This window comes from Borostomias antarcticus (assembly GCF_949987555.1).
Source record: "Borostomias antarcticus genome assembly, chromosome: 4".
NCBI classification, from domain to species: Eukaryota; Metazoa; Chordata; class Actinopteri; order Stomiiformes; family Stomiidae; genus Borostomias; species Borostomias antarcticus.
Genome location: NC_140237.1, coordinates 17,009,674 through 17,015,944, shown reverse-complemented (window position 1 = coordinate 17,015,944; position 6,271 = coordinate 17,009,674). Strand labels below are relative to the sequence as shown.

The following is a 6,271-nucleotide window of genomic DNA, read 5'->3' as shown; positions in this document are numbered from 1 at the left end:
CAGTCTCTCTTTAAAAAAAATACAATAAAAAAAAAATACAGTAGAGAGCCTGGGCTGTGTTCCGAGTCGTATACTTCTACTTCTTACTACCAGTACCTACTACAGCTGCCCTTAGAAAGTACGTACTTTGCAAGCAGTAGGCATCCAATTGGGACATACTACCTTGTCATAACATTGCGCCTTGAAATTTGCCCACATCCGTCGCTGTCCATAACGCGACATTCGTCTTCACGACTCGCACATGTGACGCACATTTCCGCTGTGCACAGGATTGTGGGTCAGAATAGCCAGAAAAGCCTGCTGGCTTGCATACTGCAAAATACGACCGGATGTAGTAGGACATCCTGGTATTTTTGCCATACTGCATGTGGCATACTATGTATTGGGACAAACTACATCCTGTTTTGGCATACTATATAGTAGGGTAGTATGCGATTCGGAACGCACAGGTGTCTATTTACTTCACTGCCTTAAGCCCGCCCCTTCTTCCGGCTCGTGCCTGTAGAGCCCGCCTCCTACTTCCGCTTGACTTTATTTACATCGATGGAAGAAAACATGGACATACCTGAAGAAATATTTCAAGAAGTGTGCCGGATACATAATATCACACATTTGAAGCCACTGCAGCGTCTTAGCCTCCGAAATTATAGATACAACAACTGTTCTTCTTCCGTTCCAGACCGGAAAATTATGCGATGCGTCATCCTAGGCGCTCCCCCTTTAGACCGGCGAAACAACTGGGAAAGAGCCAGGCCCCAGACTAGCCTGGAGCTGGGTACTATTTGCTAGGAACAGACGGCTTTCTTTTATTTATATATATATATATATATATATATATATATATCAAAATGGTTATCATCTGTGCAGTCCCGGGTTGTTGGAATAAAAGGAACATATATTCAAAATTCACCTTTCATAGTTTTCCTGTTTTAGAACCAGAAAGGTTGAAACTGTGGCTCGTAGCTCTAGGGATAGACCGAAACACAGATCGTCTTGTGTTGAAAAAACAACGGGTTTGTAGTGCACATTTCGAGGAAGACTTCAGCGATTTGAGAAAAGACCCAAAAAAGAAGTTTCTAAAAAGGACAGCTGTTCCCCGTTTTGGACGTTCAACCGTTCCATGCGCCGGAGCCGTGGTAAGATAATGTTTGTGTATATAGCGCTAGTTCGTGTACTATGGCTATCATTGAAGCGACGCAAGTCTTGAAGCTTGAAGCGTTACAAAAGTTGTTTCGTTCGTTCGTATGCGTTCAAGAAACGTTCACATAAAGAACATGTTTATTATAAGGACATAGGTAATAAATAGCACTTAGTGCAAGGTCCCATGGCGATAGGGCCGTAGTAGTATAGCCTAATTAGCCTTATTTCCGGAACACTAGGCTGTGCTGTCGATAGCCTACTCACCGGGTTAAAAGTTGATTATTAGGTCCCTCTGGCGTGTTCCTCCGCTTCCAGTTTATTTTTGGGACATGGAAAACGGCCCGGTTTATAAGTCCATGGTTACGCACAATGGGATCCTGTCCTGTCCGTTTCATCCACAGACACGTTCACGTTTTGCATGCCATCTGGTAGAAGTTCCCATTCGCGACAACAAAAACTCTCTATTTCAGAACTCATCTGTCTGCTACGGAAGAGCATTAGGGCCAACAACTGAGTTTATTATTTTTTTAAGCTTCTGAGTTTAAAATCAGAATTTCTGACTTTAAAGTCAGAATTTCTGAGAAAAAAGTCAGAAATAACTACATAGCGTATTTCCCAAAATCTTGGCCATGTCCTTTAAGTGTGCTTTCATTAACTTAAAAATGGTGTAGAAGTATGTAACTAGTAAACTAAGTGTACTTGTAAATTCACTTTTAGTATAGTTTAGAGTAGTTGCAGTACAAAATAAATTTGTTGTGTACTTTAAGTTTACCATTGCACCCAAAGAATACTTGAAGTATACTTTCATAAACTAAAAAGTGAACTAGTATTACATACCAGTACATTAACAGTATATATTAGTTTACTTGCAGTGTACTTCAAAGTATACTTTTTTAAACTAAAAAGTGGACTAGAAGTATATAACTAGTACCTATAAGTTCACTTATAGTACAGTTCACAGTATACTTGCAGTACAAAATAAAACTTGTATGTAAACTAGTTATGTACTCAAAGTTTACTAATCTTAGACTTAAAGTGTACTTAGAACTAGAATTAAAAGTGGGCCAATTTAGTATTGAAATAGTACACATACAAGTATGCATAAAGTATACTTGGGGAATTTATTTGAACTTTACTTAGGTTTACTTAATAAAATGAACTTTAAGTATACTTTTTTGGTATGGGAGGGTATTGGCATAGGCAGCCATTGCTCTGCAAGATCTGCAGCTGGATCCCCTGCAAAATGGGTACTTCAAAAACACTCGGATGACATGCTGCAACCAACGACCCCAAAGGCCATCATTGAGATGGTCCAATGCAAATTAGACAAGGCGCTGGCTGATATCTGTTCTCCATAGCCTGTCAAGTGGCAGAGGTCTGTGTGAGGCAGCAGTTATGTATTTATAAAGGTCAGAGCCATTACGCCATTATTTTTGCCTTTGCTATCCAATATGGATTGGATGTGCTGTTAGGCTGGTACCCCATGGGACACCCTGGGAGCGTATGGCTGTTCGCAGTTGTAAATGAAAGAAAAGGGAAGTGTCCTGCTGTCCCATGATGTCTTGGAGGGTGTAGATGCTCGTCTTAAAGATCTTACTATTATTATTTTTTTGGTTTGGTTTTGGCTTACAGCTTAGGGCTAGGGTTATAGCCATGTTTTTTTTTCACACCATAAGGTGTCAGCAGATTTAAGTTGAATGGCGAAGTTCACAACGGTAAGTTTACAACTCTAAACTACAGTAGCAACTGACAGCTTTTAGTTTAGATTCCCAGCTTTAACCCTCTATGTCATTACTCGATTAGCACTTTATTATATTTTTTTGTAATAAAACTTTTGGAAATGGATATATTGCCTGGTTTTCCTTATTCCAGTTATCATATACAGTACACTATAGAAAACCTTGGTGTACCCGTAGCCTACTATTAGTATCTGGTTAGGGTGGGGTAAAGAAAGGTTCAGTAAAAGTACTGATGGCAGCTGGGCTCAGAATCTTGTACAGCTAGCAACCTAAAGGGCACATAAAATGCAGGTCTATAAGATTTTCACAACTTGTGTTGGCTATTGCTTGCCCCATAACAGGCATCTGGTTGATATGGTCACAGCTCTTCTGCCCTGGCCCCACAGTGGTGGAATGAACTGCCCACTGACATCAGACTCACTGCCCTTGCGCTGCAGGATCAAAACTCACCTCTTCAAGAAGCACTACTCTGATCCTTCCTCTTAAAGCACCTATTATATTTATATTTCGCTGCTCTTGAACTTCAGCTTGGGCTGAACGTGACGTCACAGACCTATCATGGTTGGCGAAAATCTCAGTCGTACACAATTGTGTTACTTGTGAAGGCTCTGACCATAGCTCACATACTACCTTTCCATGTTACTTACCATTGTGATTACACGTGTCATCATTAGCTGTACAAGTAGCCTACCAAGCTGAAGGTCTCAGACAGGGCTTCCCCAACCTCTCCCCTCCCAGCGACATCCAGGAGACATTCTGCAGAGCGGAGGATGCCCCATGCATCAGTACACCTGAACCTTGGTGTTGAGAGAGAGGGTAAGATGAAAGACAAGTGGGGTGCGGCGGGGGACTTAGACTGACCACCAGAGGGAAACATGTCTGTCTGTCCTTCCCTCAATAAGATTCCAGTTCTTTGGTTGGATCATGGGTCTGGAGGTGGACTGCTAGGCTCTTCTGCACCTCAGCCACTGGTTGACCAGTAAGAAGAGACATGATGAGTTATACTAAGAACAACACTTCCAAGAGTAGTGTTTCACCAGTCAGGCTCGGTCAATGGGCTGGAACCATTTTTCACCATAGTTCACTAGTCATTGTCTACCTAACCATTGGTGACTCAAGTGTAATGATCCCAAATGATTTATGATCATTAGACACATTTGATGGCATCTGTCAATCATATAAAATCTCTCCTGACCTCCAGGTGATCATTGAGCCTTCTTTGACCTCTACCAGCCCATGGTGAAGATGGCAGATGCTGTTATGTTCCACTGAGTTGTCACACTCTTTTGTATGATGGATTATAGCCATGGGATTTATTTATATTAATTTAACGTTTTCCATTGTGGTCAGATTTTGAGTGTGTAATTTGCCTTGTAGAACTCAAAGAAGGCTGACTCTGTTTGTGTGAAACTAGAGAGAGGGGGGCAAGGTCCTGTCCAATGAAGACTGGGTGATGTTCTCTGAGAAGCTGGCCAGTAAATTCATTTCACATATCCTCACATGAACTCTCAAGGCAAGATAAGACATGACTGCATGTATAATTGTGGTTTCTGTATGGCTACATTGGCTTCCTAGGCTATTTCGAGCTGACCTCTCCCACCTCAGTTATACCATTGTCAACATCCCAGATTTCTACCCACCTTCACAAGAGGTTAATCCCAGCTGTCTGCTAAAGTGGAGGACACAAGAAAGCTTGCAAATCTTTGCATTCATGTGGAAAGAGTAATTAGGCTTCTGTGAAGGAAGTATTTGCTTTTACATGGTAGTTTACCTGTAGAGATGTTAAGTAAAGAATGGAGACACTGAAGACATAGCCAAGGTATAGTGTGCAACAGATGTCCCATCATCTGTTGTTCCATATGAGTAAGGCTATTTGACAACGTTCGCCTTGGTTAATAAACAATGTATGATTTCAGTCTGATGCCATACAAATGTATCACTTCTCTCATTTTATAGATTACAGGTGTGCTATGACATTGTATTTTTGTATCATATATCCAACAACATTGTCAGCATTAGCAATCAAATTAATGAAAACCAACATGTAAAAGAGTTTGCATTGTTCTGTCAACACAATAAGAATGACTTTATACAGTGTACAAAAATGAACTTGGATATTACACCAAAACCTACATCAACACCTCAACACAAATAGTTGAGACAACGGGCAAATATGTTAAACATATTTCAGATCTGCCTGTCAGGTGACAATCTAAGGTGACAGCCAGGGTCAGGTAGGTGATGTTAGCTTCCTCTCCTGAGCAGAGCAGTCTTACCAGGGCCAAATTAAAACTGGGCCAGAACATTCACAGGAACAGGGTCCTGAGGAATGAAGACAGACATCACCAATCAAGAGTCTGCAACATGAGGCTATAATTCTATTATATCACCACCAACTTACTGCTCATGGTTATGGGAACAGGCTAGCTATGAGGAGAGACGGTATGTAATGCTGACATTAAGGTTGATTTCCAGAACAGACAGTATACCTACCCAACTAGGAGAACAATCCCGTCCTGTGGTTACTTTATTCTTTATCATGCTGTTGCTCCGAACCCTGATGGTAGAGGACCCATGATGTCATCAGTCCAAAGAAGGCCCCAAAGATATGAAGCAGCATGATGCAATACAGAGGCTCTACCTGTCAGGGGACATTACACTCTCTAATGACCAACACCAAATGAACAAATTAATCTGTCAATACTCATTTGCAGACACATTGTCACAATCATCATCATCCTTGTCTTATTAGCTAGGGGCTTACCCTTAGGCAGCTCTGGAGAATGTACCCATTCAGCACAAAACCTGAGCCCACCAGGAGGGTGATGAGGAGATGGACAGGATTGGTTTTACCAAGTAGCCTACCGGACCCATGGAAATGAGGGCAGACGCTACACACATCTCAGCATCAACCAAGCTGGCAAAAAAAAACACATTGAAACAGAGACATATATAGTTGTTCCAGGTCATTCAAGTTTTTGTTTTTATTTTATGCCATGGAAATTAGACATTTAAGGATACATCAATATCCTTGATCAATCAGACCCCATACCTTCTGACGTTTATCCTCATCTTTCTTCTGGGATGCTAAAAGCCTTTCAGGATGACTGTCCACTGGACTGCCATGGCTGATGGTTGAACCTGGAACTCTTGTCCGTAGAGAAGGCAAAGATAGGACATGAAGGAAAATAAGTATATTTGACAGAACAGAACTTGACTCCAACACATGCGTGCATGGAGGTTTGGTTGAGGGCGACACATTAAGTTGGCTGCAGTTTAGCTAGCTTGGCTAACGTTAGCTACAGTCACCTTAGCTAATGATAATGTTAGCTAGGTAGCTGCCAATTTGTCCGACTGTATGATTAACATGAACTAACGTTATTTTACCTAGA

General features: G+C 41.4%; 1 long non-coding RNA gene across 1 annotated transcript; it reads right to left on the bottom strand.

Annotated features, from left to right (window-relative positions):
* Nucleotides 1–4,938: 4,938 nt before the first annotated feature.
* On the bottom strand, nt 4,939–6,027 carry LOC311307802. Its single transcript, XR_014630388.1, has 4 exons — nt 5,932–6,027; nt 5,644–5,796; nt 5,373–5,520; nt 4,939–5,201 (listed from the first exon to the last, which is right to left on the bottom strand). It is a non-coding gene; the product is annotated as an uncharacterized lncRNA (long non-coding RNA).
* Nucleotides 6,028–6,271: the final 244 nt, after the last annotated feature.